Below are 21,747 nucleotides of genomic sequence, written 5' to 3' on the forward strand. Positions count from 1 at the left end.
AGCTCTACACCTTGTCGTTTCACTCCCCTGCTCCCTCTCCAAAGGTCTGCAAGTTTATTTCACGGAAATGCTTGTCTGATTTCCTTCTTTTTAGTTCATTGATTCTCTTCATTTCCACCCATATCTGGAGAGGATTGTGTAGCACATCTCATTCCGGGGGAAATAAAAAAATCCTTTAATACCCCTGTGTCACTAGTAAGTGATTGGGTCTAACCTTTTAGAATTTACATAAATTACTTAAATGCAGAGAAGGACAGCATAGTAGCTAAAGATGGAAAAATACAACGAAGCCAAAAAGAAGTTGAGGATATATATGAAAACACCAAAAAAGCTGCAGATGCTCTAAATCTGAAACAAAAGCAGAAGTTGCTGGAAGAGCTCTACATGTCTGGCAGCATCTGTGATGAGAAATTGGAGGAAGGGTTTCAGACATAGAACAGAGAACATAGAACATAGAACATTACAGCACTGTACAGGCCCTTCGGCCTTCGATGTTGTGCCAACCTGTCATACCGATCTCAAGCCCATCTAACCTACACTATTCCATGTACGTCCATATGCTTATCCAATGACAACTTAAATGTACCTAAAGTTGGCAAATCTGCTACTGTTGCAGGTGAAGTGTTCCATTCCCTTACTACTCTCTGAGTAAAGAAACTACCTCTGACATCTGTCCTATATCTTTCACCCCTCAATTTAAAGCTATGCCCCCTTGTGCTCGCCATCACCATCCTAGGAAAAAGGCTCTCCCTATCCACCCTATCTAACCCTCTGATTATTTTATATGTTTCACTTAAATCACCTCTCAAACTTCTTCTCTCTAATGAAAACAGCCTCAAGTCCCTCAACCTTTCCTAGTAAGACCTTCCCTCCATACCAGGCAACATCCAAGTAAATCTCCTCTGCACCCTTTCCAAAGCTTCCACATCCTTCTTATCATGTGGTGACCAGAACTGTACACAATACTCCAAGTGCGGTCGCACCAGAGTTTTTTACAGCTTCACCATAACCTCTTGGATCCGGAACTCGATCCCTCTATTAATATTAGCTAAAACACTTTATGCCTTCTTAACAGCCCTGTCAACCTGGGTGGCAACTTTCAAGGATCTGTGTACATGGACACCGAGATCTCTCTGCTCATCTACACTACTAAGAATCTTACCATTAGCCCTGTACTATGCCTTCTGGTTACTCCTACCAAAGTGCATCACCTCACACTTGTTTGCATTAGACTCCATTTGCCACCTCTCAGCCCAGCTCTGCAACTTATTTATGTCTCTCTGCAGCCTACAGCATCCTTCGTCACTATCCACAACTTCACCGACCTTAGTGTCATCTGCAAATTTACTAATCCATCCTTCTACACCCTCATCCAGGTCATTTATAAAAATGACAAACAGCAGTGGACCCAACACCGACCCTTGTGGTACACCACTAGTAATTGGTCTCTAGGATGAACATTTCCCATCAACTACCACCCTCTGTCTTCTTTCAGCAAGCCAATTTCCGATCCAAACTGCTATGTCTCCCAAAATCCCATTCCTCTGCGTTTTGTACAATAGCCTATTGTGGGGAACTTTATCGAACGCCTTGCTGAAATCCATATACACCACATCAACTGGTTTACTCTCATCGACCTGTTTGGTCACCTTCTCAAAGAACTCAATAAGGTTTGTGAGGCCCGACCTTCCCTTCACAAAACCGTGCTGACTATCCCTAATCAATTTATTCTTTTCTAGATGATTATAAATCCTATCCCTTACAACCTTTTCCAACACTTTACCAACAACTGAGGTCTGGCCCACTGGTATATAATTACCACGGTTGTCTCTACTCCCCTTCTTGAACAGGAGAACCACATTTGCTATCCTCCAGTCATCTGGCACTATTCCTGTAGACAATGGCGAGTTAAAGATCAACGCCAAAGGCTCGGCAATCTCCTCCCTGGCTTCCCAGAGGATCCGAGGATAAATCCCACCTGGCCCAGGGGACTTATCTGTCTTCACCCTCTGAAAGATTTCTAATACCTCTTCCTTGTGAACCTTAATCCCACCTAGTCTAGTAGCCTGTATCTCAGAATTCTCCTCGACAACATTGTCATTTTCTAGAGTGAATACTGTTGAAAAATATTCATTTAGTGCTTCCCCTATCTCATCTGACTCCACACACAACTTACCACTACTATCCTTGATTGGGCCTAATCTTACTTTCGTCATTCTTTTATTCCTTAAATACCTATAGAAGCCTATAGACTTGACAGATTAACTCTGATTTCTTTTCACAGACGCTGCCAGACCTGGTGAGCTTTTTCCAGCAACTTCTGTTTTTTTTTTAGGACAGATATAGATAGGTTTAGTGAATGGGCAAAATATCTTGTAGATGGAGTATAATGTGGGAAAATGTGAAGTCATTCACATTGGCAAGAAGAATAAATAAGGGCAGAATACACTTAAATGGAAAATGACTCCAGAATTCTGAGTTGCAAAGGGATTTAAAGTGTGTGTCATGAAGAACTAGTGTGCAGATAAAGCATGTAATATAGAAAGCTTATGGGCTGCTATCCTTTTTGTGCCTGGAATTGAAGATAAATGTAAGGATGTTCTGCTTAATTTGTTCACGGCATTGGTGAGACTGTACCTCTCATGCTGTGCACAATTTTCATCATCACCTTTCAGGAAATGTGTAAATTTATTGGAGAAAGTTCTCAGGAGGTTTGCTAGATTGATTCCTGTATTCAGCATGTTGCCTAAGGAGGACAATAAGGGAAAGGAGGGGGTAGAACTGATGACGAAAAATGGGCATTAATGTGTTTGTGAGCAAGGATATAGACTGTGGTGAAGTGGAATCTGTATGGCTTGATCTTAGAAATACCAATAGACAGAAAACAACAGTAGTGTTGTATATAGAATCAAAGCTACAGTCGTAATATTGGTGAAGGGATTAGAATGGAATCTAGAGATGCAAGTAATAAAGATATAGCATTTTGGGTGATTTTAATCTGCCTAAAGATTAGGCAAATCAGATCTGTTGTAAAACAATTGAGGAGGAATTCAAGAGTGTATATGTGATCTTCTTACGAAACAATATGTTGAGGAAACAATTGAGTATTGGGTAATGAGAAAGGAATAAATGACAATCTAGTTGAGAATGGACTTCGAGGGAAGAATGACCACAATAGGATAGAATTGTTCATTAAAGTGGGGACTGATGTCATTCCTTCTGAGATCAGCATGCTGAAATGAGATAAAGGAAATTATAATCGTACGAGATGTGAGATAGCTGTGATAAATTGTACATTACTATTCAAATGCACAATGGGAGATAGGTAATTGCAAACATTTAAAGAGTGGACCAGCTACAAAAGTAATTTGTCCCAGTCCAGCACAAAAACAATACAGGAAATCTGGTCAAACCGTGGCAAATAAGGGAAGTTATGATTAGTATTAAATCTTAGGAAAAAGCATACAAAAATAAGGCAACAGGCATGAGCATTTGGAACAGTTTACATTTCAACAAAGGAAAACAAAGGGATTGATTAAGAGGGGGAACACAAAGTATGACAACAAGCTTGCAGCAACTATACAAACCGATAGACATTTTTAAAAAAAACTCATTTGCAAGAAATGGGTGTCACTGGCTAGGCCAGAATTTAATGCCTATCTCTAATCACTCAGAGGGCTGTCAAAAGTCAAGTGCATTGCTGTTGGCCTGGAATAACTTATAGGGCAGACCAAATAAGGACAGCAGTTTCCTTCCTGAAAGGGTTTCAAGCTTACAATTAGACTTTTGATTCCAAATTGGTAGCAGAAGCTTCAAAAGGTCTGTGAGGAGAAAAAATATCAGTAAAAATTAATATGGGGTAGAACCCGGGGAACTTATAATGGGTTACAAAGAGACAGCAGACCAATTAAAGATGTTATTTAGTTTTGCCTTCAAAGGAGGACACACATAACATTTCAAAAATGTTGAAAATCACAGGATCTAAATTGAAGGAGGAATTGAAAGAAATTAGTAGGGAAATGATATTGGGGAAACTAATGGGATTAAAGGCAGATAAATCCACAGTGCCTGATAATCTTTTCTTAGGACCTCAGGAAGTGGTCCTGGAAAAAGTAGATATGCTGGTAGTTATCTTTCAAAAGTCTGCAGACTCTGGAAGAGTTCCTGTGGATTGGATGATAACTAATGTAAGCCCGGTATTTAAGAAGGGAGACAGAGAAAAAACAGGGAATGAACATGTCATGGTGATGGGAAGTATACTAGAGTCCACTATAATAGGTGTAATAGCAAACCATTTTGAACACTGTCCTAAGAATAAACAGAGTCGACATGGATTTACAAAGGGGAAATCATGCTTGAGGAAATCTGAATTTTTCTGAGAATGTAACTAGTAGATTGGCTATGAGGGAGCCAGTGATCTTGTTTACTTGGGCAATCAGAAGGACACTCAATGACATCACATATAAGAGCTCAGCATGCAATATCAAAGCACATGAGATTGGAGACTGCTGACCATTTCTCAATTCATTTCAGCACACATATAGGAAATAGTCTGAAGAAAGTGGTCTTTTTCAGGGTGGCAAGCAGTGACGAGAGAGGACCACAGGAATCAAGGATAGCTTGAGACACCAAAAAGATTGAGGGCAGAGTGATAGACCTTGTCTGTCTGAATTTTAGCAAAGCCTTTGATAAGGTTAATTGACAAATTAGTAAAGCTCGATCACATGGGATTTGTGGTGAGCTTGCAAATAGGATACAAAATTGACTTTATGATATAGGACAGAGGGTGATGGTGATGGTGGTTTTTCAGACTGGAGGCCTGTGGCTAGCAGTATCCTGCAGGGATTGTTACTGCGTGCAATTTTGTTTGTCATTTAAAAAATGATTTGAATGAGAATATAGCAGAGTGGTTTGTAAGTTCATGGATGAACCAAAATTGGTTGTATAGTGGACAGTGGAGACGGTTATTGAGGATTATGAAGAGGCTTTGATCAATTGAATCAATAAGCTGAGAAGTGGCAGATGGAGCATAATTTGGACAATGTGAGGTAATGCATGTTGTTAAAACAAACAAGGGCAGAACTTATGCCCTATATATAGTGCCCTGGGTGGTGTTGTAGAACAGAGAGACCTATAGGTCCATAATTCTTTGCAATTTGCATAAGAGGTAGACAGAATTGTTAGAATGGTTAGAAACATGTTTAGCTGGTTTGCCTACATTGCTTAGACCTTTCAGTATAGGAGTTGGAAAATCATGTTGAGGTGGTACAGGACTTTGGTAAGGCATCTTCTGGAGTATTGTGTGCAGCTCTGGTTGTCTTTTTATATGCGGGATTCTATTAACCTGGAGAGGATTCAGAAAAGATTTAGCAGGATGTTGTCAGGATTGGAGGGTTTGAGTCATGTTTTTTTTAAAAAAAGCTGGATGGATAAATAAATAAAACCTTATCTACTGAATGAATATTTTAAATGTGTTTTTTGTTAATTGGGCTTAGTGATTTGTTATGGATTTCCAGAAGATATTCAACAAGACACCGCACAAAAGGCTCTGCATAAGGTGTTCTGAGTTATGTATGAGCATCAATAGAAGATTTGTCAGCCAACAGAAAGCAAAATATGGTGATTAATGGGTGGTTTTCTGGTTGGTGATCAGTGGTGTCCTCAGTGATTAGTGTTGGGACCACAATTGTATGCTATTTACATAGATGATTTGGAGGTGGTGACCAAGTGTGGTGTTCATTTCGCAGATGACACTAAGATGAAGAACAAGCAGGAAACTGAAAGTCTGCAAGAGGGATGTAGATAAAGTGAATGGGCAAGGATCTGGCAGATGGAGTACAATGTTGGCAAATGTGAGGTCATCCATTTTGGTAAGAATAACAGCAAAATTGGCAATTATTTAAATAGTGAAAAATTACAATATGCTGCTGTGCAGCCGGACCTCGGTGTCCTTGTGCATGATTCGCAAAATGTTGCTTTGCAGGTGCAGCAGGTAATTAGGAAGGCAAATGGAATATTGTTCTTCATTGCTCGAAGGATGGAGTTTAAAAATAGGGAGGTTATGCTGCATCTGTATAGGGTGCTGGTGAGGCCACACCTGGCGTATTGCGTACAGTTTTGGCTTCTTTTTATTTATTCATCTTGTGTGCTGTGGATGTGGCTAGCTGGCCAGCATTTATTTCCAATCCCGAGTTGCCCTTGTGAAGGTGGTGAGCTGTCACAATGTCAGTAGAGAGGGAATTCCAGGATTGTGACCTGTGGCAGTGAAGGAACAATGATATATTTCCCAAGTCAGGATGGTTAGTGACTTGGAGGGGCTCTTGAAGGTGGTGATGTTTCCTACCCTTCTCCATCTCAATGAAAGTAGTCATGGTTTGGAAGGTGCTGTCTGAGGATCTTTTAGTGAATTTCTGCGGTGCATCTTGTAGATAGTACACACTGCTGTTACTGAGCGTTGGTGGTAGAAGGAGCAGACATAGTGTCAATCAAGCCAGCTGCTGTGTCAAGCTTCTTGAGTACTGTTGGGGCTGCACTCATCCAGGTATGTCAGGAGTTCTCCATCATATTCTTGACTTGTGTCTTGCAGATGGTGGAAAGGCTTTGGGGAGTTGGGAGTTGAGTTACTTGCCTCAGTATTCCTATCTTCTGACCTGCTCTTGTAACCATTGTCTTTATGTGGTGAGTTCAGTTGAGTTTCTGCTCAATGATCACTCCCAGGATGTTGGTAGTGGGGGATTCAGTGATGGTAACACCTTTGAATGCCTAGGGATAGTGGTAAAATTGTCTCTTATGATGATGGTAGTAGCCTGGTATTGGTGTGGCGCCAGTGATATTTGCCTGGATATTGTCCAGATCTTGTTGTATTTGAACATGGACTGCTTCAGTTTCCCAGAAGTCACGAATGGTGCTGAACATTATGCAATCATCAGTGAACATCCTCACATCTGACTTTATGATGTGGGGAAGGTCACTGCTGAAGCAGCTGAAGATGGTAAAGCTGAGGAGACGACCCTGAAGAACTCCTGCAGAGATGTCCAGGAGCTGAGATTATTGACCTCCAACAACTGCAACTATCTTCCTGTGTATCAGATCTGCCTCCAACCACTGGAAAGTTTTCCCCTGATCCCTATTAATTCCAGCATTGCTAGGGCTCCTTGATGCCACACTCAGTCGAATACAGCCTTGGTGTCAAGAGCTGTCACTCCCACCTGCCATCTGGAACTCAGATCTTTTGCCCATGTTTGAACCAAATCTGTTATGATGTCAGGATCTGAGTGGCCTTGGGGGAACCCGAACTGGGCATTGCTGAGCAGGTGCTGCTTGACTGCACTGTCGATGACATCATCCATGAATTTAGTGATAATCAAGAGTCGACTGATGGGGTGGCAATTGGCTGGGTTGGAATTGTCCAGCTGTTTATGTACAGGATATATTTGAATAATTTTCCACATTGCTGGGTAGATACCAGTGTTATAACTGTACTGGAACAGCTTTGCTAGGGGAGCAGCACGTTCTGGAGCACAAGTTTCAGTGTTATTGCCAGAATGATATGAGAGCCAATAGCCTTTGCAGTATCTAGTGTCTCCAACTGTTTCTTGATATCACAATTGAATTGGCTGAAGACTGGTATCTTTAATGCTGGCAACAACCGGAGGAGGCCGAGTTTGATCATCCACTCGGCACTTCTGGCTGAAGATTGCAGTGAAGTCTTCAGCCTTGTCTTTTGCACTGATGTGCTGGTGCCCTTATTTGAGAAAGGATGTACCGGCACAGGAGAGGTTGTGGAGGAAGTTCACTAAGTTGATTACAGAATTGAGAGGATTGGCTTACGAGGAGAGATTGAGTAGACTGGAAATATACTCACTGTAATTTAGAGGAATTGGTTGGCATGGGGGGATGTTGTGAAAACATATACAATTTTGAAGGGACTAGAGGTGGTTTTCACTGGCTGGTGAAACTAGAACTAGGGAACATAGCCTCAAAATAGCAGGGTGCAGATTTAAGACTGAGTTGAGGAAGAATTTATTCACTCAAAGGGTTGTGAATCTGTGGCATTCCCTGTCCAAAGAAACATTTTGAAGTTACCTCATTGAAAATTTTGAACAGTAAATGAATTAAGGGTTATGGTGAGCGGATGGGTAATTGGATCTCAGTCCACAAAAAGGTCTGCCTGATTACATTAAATGGCAGAGCAGGCTTGCTGGGCCAGATGGCCTACTTCTGCTCTTAGTTCCTTTTGTTCTTAATTAAATGTACATAAGTGCAAAATCCTGCAGATTTTTGCTTGACAGCTTAGCTTTCCTTGGTTACATGGACTCCATCACCACCAACACGGTCTCTTCCTCGGAAATTCCTGATCCAAGATCCAGATCAACATAAAACAAAACCTGATCAACTGCAATGATAACTGTTGGAGGATTACGTGTGATATGATCTATTACAGTATGATTAGGATCAATTCTTTACATGTCCTAATGTAACACAACCGTGATAAAACTGATGCTTTTATTAGTTCAGATGATGGCCAGAAAGAGTCATACTTTTTTCAGCTCTGCAGCTACTCAAGAACTGATTGATGTGATCAGGTTCTGAAACAGAAATCAATTCTAGAAGCTAGTGATTCTCAAATAATTCAAATCATGAGAAGGTGGCCTTACATGACTACAGCTTTCCCATAACATTGCTTACATTGCTGCTATTAAAATTCCATATGCTGATAACTCAAACTGCAATTCACTCTTGAAGTTGCTTCGATATGGTTAGATATGAGTGTAATTAGAAGAAAGAACAAAGAAAATTACAGCACAGGAACAGGCCTTTCAACTCTCCAAGCCTGCGCTGATCCAGATCCTCTATCTAAACCTGTTGCCTATTTCCCAAGGATCTGTATCCCTCTGCTCCCTGCCCATTCATGTATCTGTCTAGATATATCTTAAATGATGCTATCGTGCCTGCCTCCACCACCTCCACAGGCAACACGTTCCAGGCACCCACCACACTCTGTGTAAAGAACTTCCATGCATATCTCCCTTAAGCCTTTCCCCTCTTACCTTGAAATCGTGATCCCGAGTAATTGAGTCCCCCACTCTGGGGTAAAAAGCTTCTTCCTATCTACCCTGTCTGTACCTCTCATGACTTTGTAGACCTCAATCAGGTCCCCCCTCAACCTCCGTCTTTCTAATATAAATAATCCGAATCTAATCAACCTCTCTTCATGCCAGGCAACATCCTGGTGAACCTCCTCTGTACTCTCTCCAAAGCATCCACATCCTTTTGGTAATGTGGCGACCAGAACTGTACGAGTATTCCAAATGCAGTCGAACCAAACTCCTATACAAGTGTAACATGACCTGCCAACTGTTGTACTCAATACCCCGTCCGATGACTGAAAGCATGCCGTTTGCTTTCTTGATCACTCTATCCACCTGCATTGCCACCTTCAGGATACAATGGACCTGAACACCCAGGTCTCTCTGTGCATCAATTTTCCCCATGGCTTTTCCATCCACCATACAGCTCGGTCTTGAACTGGATCTTCCAAAATGCATTCACCTCGCATTTGCCTGGATTGAACTCCATCTGCTATTTCTCTGCCCAACTCTCCAATCTATTTATATTCTGCTGCATTCTCTGACAGTCCCCTTCACTATCTGTTACTCCACCAATCTTAGTGTCATCTGCAAACTTGCTAATCAGACAATCTATATCTTTCTCCAGATCATTTATGCATATCATGAACAACAGTGGTCCCAACACAGATCCCTGTGGAACACCACTGATCACGGTTCTCCATTTTGAGAAACTCCCTTCCACTACAACTCTGTTTCCTGTTGCCCAGCCAGTTCTCTATCCATCTAGTAGTACACCCTGGAACCCATGCAACTTCACTTTCTCCATCAGCCTACCATCAAACGTTATCAAACACCATGTATATGACATCTACAGCCCTTCCCTCATCAATCAACTTTGTCACTTCCTCAAAGAATTCTATCAAGTTGGTAAGACATGGCCTTCCCTGCACGAAACCATACTACCTATCAAGAATAAGCCCATTTTCTTCCAAATATAAATAGATCCTATCCCTCAGTATCTTCTGTAGCAGCTTCCCCACCACTGTCATCAGGTTCACCAGTCTATAATTACTTGATATCTTTGCTACCCTTCTTAAACAAGGAGACAACATTAGCAATTCTCCAGTCGTGCGGGTCCTCACCCGTGCTCAAGGATGCTGGAACGGTATCTGTTAAGGCCCTAGCTATGTCCTCTCTCACTTCACTCAATAACCTGGCATAGGTCCCATCCAGACCTGGGGACTTGTCCACTCTAATGCCTTTTAGAATACCCAACACTTCCCGGCTCCCCCATGCCAACATGACCTTGAGTAATCAAACATCTGTCCCTAACCTCAAAATCAGTCATGTCCCTTTCCTTTGTGAATACTGATGCAAAGTACTCATTAAGAATCTGACTCGTTTTCTCTGACTCCTCGCATAACTTCCCTCCTTTGCCCTTGAACGGGCTAACCCTTTCTCTAGTTACCCTCTTGCTCCTTATGTATGGATAAAAGGCTTTGGGATTTTCCTTAACCTTGTTTGCTAAAGATATTTCATGAGCCCTTTGAGCACTCTTAATTCCTCTTTTCAGATTGCTCCTAATTTCCTGATATTCTTCCAAAATTTCATCTATTTTCAGTCGCCTAGAGCTTATGTATGCTTCCTTTTTCCTCTTTGCTAGTCTCACAATTTCACCTGATATTCATGGTTCCCTAATCTTGCCCTTTTCATCCCTCATTTTCATAGGGACATGTCTTTCCTGCACTCTAATCAACCTCTTTTTTAAAAGCCTCCCACATATCAAATGTGGATTTACCCTCAAATAGCTGCTCCTAATCTATACTCTCCAGCTCCTGCTGAATCTTGCTATAGTTGTCCTTCCCCCAATTTAACACTCTTCTGATGGAACCACTCTTATCTTTGTCCATGAATATTCTGAAATTTGTGGAATTGTGATCACTATTCCCAAAGTAATCCCCTCATGAAACTTCAACTGCATGGCCAGGCTCATTCCCCAATGCCAGGTCCAGTATGGCCCATTCCCGAGATAGACTATTTACATGCTGCTCCATAAAACTCTCCTAGATGGTCCTTACAAATTCTGCTCCATCTGAACCCCTAACACTAAGTGAATCCCCGTTAATGTTGGGAAAAGTAAAATCTCCCATCACCTGATGCTCCTACATTTTTCCATAATCTGTCTACATATTTGTACCTCTAACTCATGGTCGCTATTGGAAGGCCTGTTGTACAGCCCTAACATTGTTACCACACTTTCTATTTCTGAGTTCTACCCATATTGCCTCACTGCTCGAGTCCTCCATAGGGCCCTCCTTCAGCACAGCTGTGATATCCTCTGTGACCAATAATGCAGCCCTTTTACCTCCCTCTTTATCCAGCCTGGAGCGTCTATATCCTGGGATATTTAGTTGCCAATCTTGCCCTTCCCTCAACCACGCCTCAGTAATAGCAATAACATCACACTCTCAGGTACTAATCCAAGCCCAAAGTTCATCTGCCTTACCAACTACACTTCTTGCATTGAAACAAATTCATCTCAGACCACTTGTCCCTTTGCATTCATCATCTGCTGTCTGCTAACTCTTCCCTTTAATCACACTGATTATCTAGTTCCTTACAGGCTTTGATTGCTATCACCTTACTGTCCACTAACCTCCTCATTTGGTTCGCAACCCCTGCCACATTAGTTTAAACCCTCCCCAACAGCATTAGCAAAAGCACCCCCAAGGACATTTGTTCCAGTCCTGCCCAGGCGTAGACGTCCAATTTGTAATTGTCCCACCTCCCCCAGAACCGGTCCCAATGTCCCAAAAATCTGAACCTCTCCCTCCTGCACCATGTCTCAAGCCACTCATTTATCCTGCCTATTCTTTCATTTCTACTCTGACTAGCATGTGGCACTGGTAGCAATCCTGAGATTACACCTTTGAGGTCCTACTTTTTAACTTGGCTCCTAACTCCCTAAATTCTGCTTGTAGGATCTCATGCCGTTTTTTACCTATAATATTCATGCCTATATGCACCATGGCAGCTGGTTGTTCACCTTCCCCCTTCAGCATGTCCTGCAGTCAATCTGAGACATCCTTGACCTGTGTGCCTGGGAGGCAACATACCATTCGGGAGACTCGTTTTTGACAACAAAACCCCCCTCTACTCCCCGTACAATTGAATCCCCTATGACTATAGCCTTTCCACTCTTTTTCTCGCCATTCTGTACAGCAGAGCCAGCCACGGTGCCATGAATCTGGCTATTGCTGCCTTCCCCTGGCGAGCCATCTCCCCTAACAGTATCCAAAACAGTATACCTGTTTTGGAGGGAGATGACTGCAGGGGACACCTGCATTGTCTTCCTGCATTTTTTCTGCCTTTTGGTCACCTATTCCCTTTCTCCCTCAGCAATCCTAATCTGTGGTATGATCAATTTGCTGAATGTGCTTTCCACGACTTCCACGGTATCATGGATGCTCCAAAGTGAGTCCATCCGCAGCTTCAGAGCTGTCATGCATCTAACAAGAGCTGCAGCTGGACACACTTCTTGCATGTGTAGGAGTCAGGGACATCAGCCGCATCTCTGACACTGCCTGACACGTAACCACTGCCCAAATATATCAGTTCACTCACCTTCCCAGAGCACAGTTTGACCACTCCCACTCAGCTCTGCTTCCAAAACAAAGAACTTACCTCCCGCAGCCCCCTGATCCTCGGTTTCGCTGGTCCGGCTGCTGCAGCAAAAAATAATGGAGGCCGCTGATTGCATGACGCAAGTTTTTAACTGGGAAACTTACCTCCCGGCAGTCTCCTGGTCCTCACTCTCACCACTCCCACTGCTGCTGCAAAAAATAAAGGAAGTTGGAAAAATGGAGAAAAATTCCTAGAGTCATGGAATTTGAAAGAATACAAGGCCCTCATGCCCATTAAGTCAGTTATTTGAAGCAATCGTTCAGCAGTTGCAGTTTTGCAATCTTTCTCCAAAGCTCTTACAATGCTTCCTTTTCAAATTTAGTTACTTTTGAATCTGTTTGCATCATCACAGGGACTTTTGTTTTTTCTTGTTCTGCTTCACTGATGGCTAAGTCCTCACATTTAGTTCTAAGATGAAAATCAGTTTGGCACAGTCTCTTCCACTGTTCAGAGACATGACAGCTCATATTAACTCATCAGTAGGGGTAACAAATATTTAGAAGGACGTGTGTGGGAAACACGTATCAATTCAAGGGGAAATTCTTGGACACAATGTGGGTTCTTCTTTATCTGGGAATAAAAGTATTATCACTGTCAAAGGAGCTCAGAGATGCAAGTAAACTTCTCCAACTGTGATGTTGTTGAATATTTTAACTAAAGTATTTTAAATGGGTTTCTGGTCAATAAGTCAAAATTTTAACACAAGCTGGTCCAAATGTTTGAAAATTATCAAGTACCATTTTCAGAGTGGAAACTTAATTCTGCCATTTCATTTTCAGTCAGGAATAGATTGCAAACATTCAAATGTATGTGATCAGACCTCTTTTATGTTATGAGGCAGACCACAATTTGACACTAGTCTCTGATTTTTCAGCACATTTCTAACATTCACTGCCATTCTTTCCGACTCTGAACACATTTGGAAAATGGTTCACTAGAATCTCTAAACAGTGGAAGAAAGTGACTGTGCCAAACTGATTAGGCACCTTAGCACCAAACATGAGGACTTAGCTATCAGTGAAGCAAAACAAGAAAAATAGAAGTCCCTGTGAGCGTGACACTGATGGACTGTGTCAAGTTTGAAGAGCTATTTTTGACATGTGTTCCTGCTCCCAGATTGTTCTTTGAGACTCTAGGCGACATTCTGACATTAAACACTCAGGTGGGGAAGACAAAGATTCCCAGCATGTCTCCAAAGGTATTATTTCACACCTCTCCAGAATGTAAAACCTCATCAACAAATCGGAATAATCAAGATGAACATGCTTCAGTCCTGGATATGATTAACTGCATCTGCTGAAATACAAATCTTGCAGATGCTTGTGAATTTGCTGGTTTGTTAGCAGATGAGATGGCTGAGTGAATTCCTTGCCACACACAGTACAGGTGAATGGCCTCTCCCTAGAGCTTGCTGGTGGTTCATCATGGAGGATGAGTGAGAAAATTCCTTCACATATTTGGAGCAGCTAAAACAGACTCTTCTCTGGTGTGAATCCTCTGGTGGCTGCAGGTTAGAAGGATGAGTGAATCCTTTTTTCACACAATGGAACAGGTGAATGGCCTCTCTCCAGTGTGGACTTGCTGCTGAATCAGAAGGCTACATGAACAGATAAATCTCTTCCCACCAACAGAGCAGATGAAAGGTCTATCTCCTGTGTGAATTTGCTGCTGTATCAGAAGCTTGGATGAATTAACGAATCCCTTCCTTGACACAGTCCAGGATTACAACCACTCCTTAGAGTGAATCCACTGGCGATGTAGTGGACCAGATGGCATTCATAGAGCAGGTGAATGGCCTCTACCCAGTTTGAGTATATTGCTGTTTCAGCAGACTTCTTTTTTTGTTTGTTTTTAAAGCTCTTCTTGCAGTCAGAACAAATAAACAGTTTGCTATTAGAAGTTGGTGAGTCCCAACGTGGAATAATCGAGCAAATACCACACACACAGCAGGTAAATGCCTGTTCTCAGTGTAAACTCACTCGTGTGTCAGCATGTTGTATGAATTGGTGAAACGGTTCCCAGAGACAGATAGGGTGAATGACCTCTCCCCAGTGTGATTGCACCTATGAACTTCCAGTTGAGATGGGTAATTGAATCCTTTCCCAAAATCATTACATTTCCATGGTTTCTCCACTGCACAGGTGTCCATGTGTCTATCCAGTCTGGATGATTATTTGATCCCCATGTGTACAGTTCTCTCTGTTGTAAATGAGGTGACTTTTTTTAAGGATGTGTATCTTGCTCAGGTTTGTTTGTGTTGTTGCTTTTCCAGACATACTAACGTTTAATCTTGTCTCTTTTAGACAGAACAGAAACCATGTTGCCCATTTCTCCTTCAACGTTCAGAGACTGATGATATTCAGGTTTGAATGAATAGAGTGACTTTGTCAGATATAGATGTAGTGCTTAGTTTGGATTTACAGTCAGCAATCCTCTGCCAGAACTTTGCAAAAGCCCTCACTATCAGTCCACAAAAGAAATTCAGACCGGACAATTCCAGTCTATCTAGAACATTCATTTGCATCCTGTTATCTCAAAAGGAAACTAATCAAACCAAATGAAGTCAAAATTAGTAACAAAGCTTCCAGAAAAGCAAAGGGGCCTTTCCGACCTAAGCCAGAACATTATTTCCAAAGTCTGAAACACTCCATTCTCATGGTACCCAGCAATTGTGGCAACATCAGGTTGACTGTCACTACCTGTGCACTAGGACCCAGTTAGAACCAATGAACCTGAAGACCCGTCCTCAAGCCGCGTCACGACGCTGGGACGCAAGCGTGCTCGTCCTCGCGGATCCAAGATGGCAGTTGTTAATGAGCAGTTCTTCCCGGGGAAAAGCGCCAGGTTTGTCAATTTGGGACTTGCAGGTTGTTACTTGAGTTTGAGGTATTTAATAAGTGTCTGTGAACCTTTTCCGACCTCCCACCGGCTCCAGCGCTTCCTCCGCTGTCTCCATTCTCATCCCTTACAGTTGAGAAAATAAACGGCGTCTGTGCCTATTGTCATATTTATTGTGCATGCGCACCACTCTCCGTGGTGGTGGCGGCGGCGGCGGCGGTGGCGGATATGGGGCATTCGTCACCGCGGGGGAAGGCGGCTACGGATGCCGCCATGGGTCTAGCAATAGATTCAAATCAAGACGAACATTACACTCGAGTGGTCCGTGCACAAAGGCCAGAGACGGTTGGGAAACTGCAGGAAAGTATTCTATACAGAGGATCTGGGCCTTGCTGGCTCTGTCATCGTCTATCGCTCATCCTGGACAGTATTAGAAAATGTTGTGAAGAGGTGCTTCCTTGAATTGCTGCAATCCATTTGGCGTGGGAAGACATTTCATTCTGTTAAGGTGGGAGTTTCAGGATGTTGACCCAGAATGTGTTCTCTGTCCAGTGAGAAAGGAAGCAGTATGGTGCTCCTGAGATGCTGCTTGGCCTGCTGTGTTCATCCAGCCTCACATTTTATTACCCCAGTATTGGACCTGGTTCTTGAGAATGAGGGGGATCAAGTATATGGGTTGGTGATCATTTTGTCTTACAATTTAGGCTGGGAAATATGAAAATAATGTTGACCAATGAATGTACAAATCATTAAAGCCAATTGAGACGCTTTAGTCATAGGGTTATTAATAAGGAGGTGTAATTTTAAAGTGCAAGATAGGAGAATAAGAGGGGATTTGAGGAAAACAAATTTCACACAGACGATTCTGAGTCTCTGAAATGCACAGCCTCGATCGTCAATTGACCGAGATAACCAAATGATGATTAACAGTACTTGGATGAGCACTTGATGTATCGTGATTTTGATCAGTTCTTTTGAAGGTAATTATTTTTGGAGGTTCTGAATGTAATTTGGAACAGTGACTGAAGTACATCATTTCCAAAAAGAGACACAACTTCAGTAAAGCGTGTTGGAGGACTTCTGGTGTTAATGCATGGATTGCTTATACTGTTGAGTTTATACAGACGTAAGAATGTAAACAGTTGTGTCCTTCAGGATTAGTCAGGGGACCATTCCTCCTCTTGGGCAAACAAAATGATCTGGGATTGTACATAAGATCAAAACTCCAAAGAAGACTCACACTGGGATAGTGAGGACTGTTGTCAAGTTCAAACCAAAAGAAACAAACCCTAAAAAACTTGCATTTATAACATCACTCACAATCTCAGGGCATTAAAAAGCACTTCACTGGTCACTCTGGGCAAAGGGTCATGTAACATCAACACAACTTCATCCTGAAATAAGATTGTGTTCAGTATGTAAATATATTCTAAACTTGAACTCATCTCTCAAATCTCCCATCTGCCACAGTGTCTCCAACCTAAGCTTACAATTAAAATTTCTTGTCCTTCAAGTCATGTTGTGAATATCCAGTGTGGTGTGACAGTGATGGATTTTGGAAACTCCTTTCACCAGGCTTTAGAAAGCAAAGATTTACACGTGGCAAACTCCAGCCAATAGAAACATTTGTCTTCTCTGAATTTCAAATGTAATTGACCTTTATGATTTTTGATATCACACTTTACAGGGAGCCGAAGATTTTTGAAAACTTGGGGGATTTTTTTCTAACAACCATTCTTCTGCTATTTTTCTAGCTCTGACATCCAGCAGGAGAAATAACTTTGAAATCAGTGAAATTGTTTCAGAAGTGAGTACTATTGATTATCCATCCTCAATTTACAACTTTTTGTGTGATGTTCTTAAAATATTACTCTGGGCCTGTTGTAAGTCTTTTACACTAGATGCGAATCTATGTCCATTCTTTTGTTTTACAACTCATCCTGATCATTGCTTTACTTTAATACAAGGTGTATTTTAACCTTGTCTGGTATTATTGTTACCAAATATGACTAATTGAGATTTCCATTGCTGTCCATCTCCTGACTATGTTCTACCGATTCAGCACCTTTACCTTCACATGCTTAGGAATTTTCCTGAGCTGGCAATCATTTATATTCCCCTGCTGATCTGATGTAAACTATCATATTCTGTATTATTTTCATTCACCATATTCATTCTGCACGTCTCTGAATGTCAACTCTGTTGCCTTCTGTACAAATACAACCTGAGCTTTCTGCTATTTTGTCTTTTTTTTTTCGTTTCAGACGTCCAGCATCTACAGTATTTTCCTTGTTTTATTCCACAGGTTGTTCACAGAACAATCTAGAAACAGAGACAGACCAGTTAAGGTCTGGTTTGCAGTAGGCCAGTGTTGCTTCCAGAGGTTTACTCCCTGTCTCCAGTTTAGATCCTTTTACACAAAATTAAGGCTTGATTACAGAAGAAGGCCATTTCACACATGGTGCCCCTGGCTCTCTCTCAGAACATACCAGTGAATTTCATTATGCTTCTCTTCATTATACCCCAACATTTTTTTGTTACTTCAGGTGTTTTTCCAGTTCTATTTTAAAAGCATCTGTTGAATTAGTTTGTCCTGGAATGGAAGTGGAGGAGGAGCTGGCGGGTTTAATCCTGAGGATGTATCAGTTTGGGCTGAAGTGGAGATGTTAGAGGAGCTTTAGAGTTTAATCCTGAGGCCTTTGAAACCCATTCAGGTCTCAGAATTTCTGATCTCTGATTGTAAAGAGTGGAAGATTTTTGGGGAGACCAGGTTGTGAAATGGATGCTGTGCATACAACGTAATAAGGTGCTCCTTTAGGAACAGTCATTTCTGTGGATGCTTTTACTCCAGTTTACATGTACATTTTGCATTAATTGTTCTTAGTATTTAAGCAAGATCAACAGTTAAGAACTCAACATTCTGAGATGTAGTATTTTCAGGTGGAACAGCGAGGGATGTAAATGAGGAGGCAGTGTTACATTATTAATTGTTCATTAGAATTAGTTACTGCAGTTAGAAACATAAGACCTAGGAGCAAGTGTGGGTAATTCAGCCCCTTGAGCCTGCTCTGCCATCAACTTAGCATCTGCTCCACTTTCCTGCATGTTTTCTATAATCCTTTAACCCATTGCTAACTAAAAATACATCTGTCACATCCTTAGATTTATTCCATGTCTTGATACCCATCGTGGGGATTTTGAGAGAAGTAATTTGTCCTCCTTTCTATTTTAAATCTGCTACCCCTTATCCTAAACCTCCCTGTGCCGAAGGAGAGGAAGGCAAAAAGCAGATAACCGCAGCCCGATTAGCCTAACGTCTGTTGTTGGAAAAGTATTGGAATTCATTATTAAGGAAGTAATAGCAGAACATTTGGAAAAACCAGCATAATTGAGCAGAGTCAGTATGGCTTCATGAAAGTGAAATAGCAGCGAAATTATTGGAGGTTTTCGAGACTGTCTCAACCATAGTGTGTAGAGTGAACTAGTAGATATGCATTTGGACTTGTAGAAGGCATTCAACAAGATATTGTGTAAAAGGTTAAGTTGTAAGGTAAGACCCTGTGATGCTGGGGGTGGTATATTGGCATGGATAGAGAATCGGCTAATAGTCAGAAACAGGGATTCTTTTTCAGGCTGGTGAACAGCGACCAGCAGAGTTCCCCAGGGACCAGTGCTGGGACCAGAACTGTTTGACAATATAAATGATTTGGAGGAAGAAAGTGAATGTACTGGAGCCAAATTTGCAGATGACACAAAAGAAGGTGGCAGGCTTTGAGGGGGCGAGATATAAACAGTTTAGAGAGATATTGATAGATTTAGTCAGTGGATTAAAAAGTTGTCAAATGGAACCTAATGTGGAAAACTGAACTTGTTATTGTGGAAGGCAGAACAAAAGAACGGATTATTGTTTAAATGGAGAGAATTTGCAAAAAAACTGCAATACAAAGACTTGTGGTACTTACATGTGTAATACAAAGTTAGGACACAGGTGTAGCAGATAATCAGGAAGGCTAATGGAGGGTTGGAGTATAGAGTACAGAAGTCGCTCTGCAACTGCGCAAAGTGAAGAATGAGAGGTGATTTCATTGAAACATACATGATTCTTCAGGAGCTTGACAGAGTCTTTTGTTTCCTTTCTGCTTCCTTCCCTTTTTAAATAGGGATGTTATATTAGCATTTTCCCTTTCCTCTGGGACATTTCCCATATCCAGAGAAAAAAAAAGTTGTAAGAAATGGATTAAGTTTCTCTCCTGCCACTCCCCATCAGACCCAGGATGTCTGTAATCAGGGCCCAGAGAATTGTCTGCTTTCTGTTCCAATAGTTTGCTCAGTACTTTTTCCCTTTGTGGTGATCGTTGTTCTAAGTCTTCCCTTGCTATAATGTCTGCACTACCTGTTACTATTTCTACTAGTGTTCTCCAACATGAAAACTGAGGCAAAATATTTGATTCAGTGTCTCTGTTATTTCTGTGTTCCCAACTATTAACTCCCCAGTCTCATCCTTCAGTCATCACACAGCAACAATTGCACAGTGACATCACCCCCTCTGCGAGGATTGCCTCAACTGTGAGATTTTTCTCTGACTCTAGTGTTTCTGATATCCATCCAGCTACAGACTCCAGCAGGAAGTTCCAAAATTGAAATGGTTTCAGAGGAGTGTATTTTTGACCATTCAGCTACGATGTGGAAGGTTTATTGTTGTGGTCTGTTATCCCTGATAAGTTCCATGACTCTGGGCTGGTGTGATTTTTGTTATTGTGGATCTGAATCCATGTCCGTTCATTACTCTGTTTCGCCACTGTTCTCCCTGATTATCTCTCCACCATTGTTTAGCTAGTCTGTCTGTAGTAATAGGTGTATTGTAACCATGTCCAGGTCTGTGTCACTAGTTTATATTTACAATGCATTGTTCATGTAACAAAGTATTGCAACTCATTTCACAGGATCGTTGCAAAGCAACATTCGGCACTGAGAAGCACAGGCAAATACTGAGGAGGATGAATAACACATTGGTGTAAAAGATTGGTTTCACGGAATGCTTCAAGGAATGATATTGAGGTGAGGAACAAAAGACGTTTCGTGAGGAAATTCCAGAGTCTATGGCATTGGCAGGTGAAAGAAGGCCACTAAGTTTGGAGCAATGCACACTGAGAATGCAAGAACAGGCAGAATTAGTTGAGTTGCAGAGATAGGAGTGTATGAATTCAGAGCAGGACCAGACATTATGGCCCACTGTGAGATATAGATTCACGTGCTCACAATCACAGAGTCAGTGGAAACAAAGTCTTGGAAACAAGTAACCTAAGCTTTATTATGAGTCTGCAGAATCGGGTGCCCCCACCCCCGCCGTTGCCTGAGGCGCACACAGGCCAGGGAGCCTCCCCTTTTTATACATCATTTTTCTGGCCAGATCCTCCCCTTTTGGCTCTGTCCAATCTGAGCTCCAAGGTGCACAGTCTTCCCCCGTTACATCCCTTGTCCCACCCCTGTCATACATCGCATGTTATGCTAATTAAGCAGCTTCGCAAGCATGGCCGTAAAAGTTAATATGCATTCTCTCATTAGGCATGCGCTTCAACTACATCTATTATGCAAGATTAACCTTTTCCCCTCTGGGTGTCTGCTAGTGGTTTTGGACCGGTTCATTCTGGTTTCTAACCACTTGGCCCTCACCTCCTTTTCTTATCACTCGGCCCAGTACTAGATGTCTTTTTGTTCAAAGCTGAGTAATTCTTTTCACTGCAGTTTAATCATCCTTATCTCTCACAATCCACCCTTTTTCTTTTTGCTACGCATCATGATTATACTGCACCTTGGGATTCCGTCCCTCGAACCCCTGGAGCATCCTCTGAATCTCTATTTGCTGTGTACTATCCTCCGATTGCAGAAGCCTTTGGCGGTGAACCTGGGTCCCCCCTTCAAGGGATGTCATCAATCGGCTCAACACACATTTCAGGACATTGAGCCCCACCACCAGACCCACTAGTATCGGCAATCCATAAATGGCCAAATTGACCAGCCAATCTCCCCAACTGGTCAATCCCCAGTTTCCCCATTCCCATCCCTTCTCTTTCCGGTACCTGTTCCCGGCTTCCCTTATGTTGGCGATCTGATCTCATTCGTGCTGGGAGATATCAGTAATATTGGGGGGGAG

The 21,747-nt window shown here is 42.0% G+C and overlaps 1 protein-coding gene across 5 annotated transcripts in view; it reads left to right on the forward strand.

The window, feature by feature from the left end:
- The first annotated feature begins 15,527 nt into the window (after positions 1-15,527).
- The window catches only part of LOC125449052 (zinc finger protein 239-like), a 31,315-nt gene continuing 25,095 nt past the window's right edge, over positions 15,528-21,747 (forward strand). For all 5 annotated transcript variants that reach the window (XR_007246806.2, XR_007246807.2, XR_007246805.1 and 2 more), the window contains exons 1-3: positions 15,528-15,599; positions 17,348-17,400; positions 20,537-20,651. The gene's annotated coding sequence lies outside the window, so the exon portion shown is untranslated. The remainder of the gene's footprint in view (positions 15,600-17,347; positions 17,401-20,536; positions 20,652-21,747) is intronic.

The sequence above is a fragment of the Stegostoma tigrinum genome, chromosome 43, assembly GCF_030684315.1.
Source record: "Stegostoma tigrinum isolate sSteTig4 chromosome 43, sSteTig4.hap1, whole genome shotgun sequence".
Lineage (NCBI taxonomy): Eukaryota > Metazoa > Chordata > Chondrichthyes > Orectolobiformes > Stegostomatidae > Stegostoma > Stegostoma tigrinum.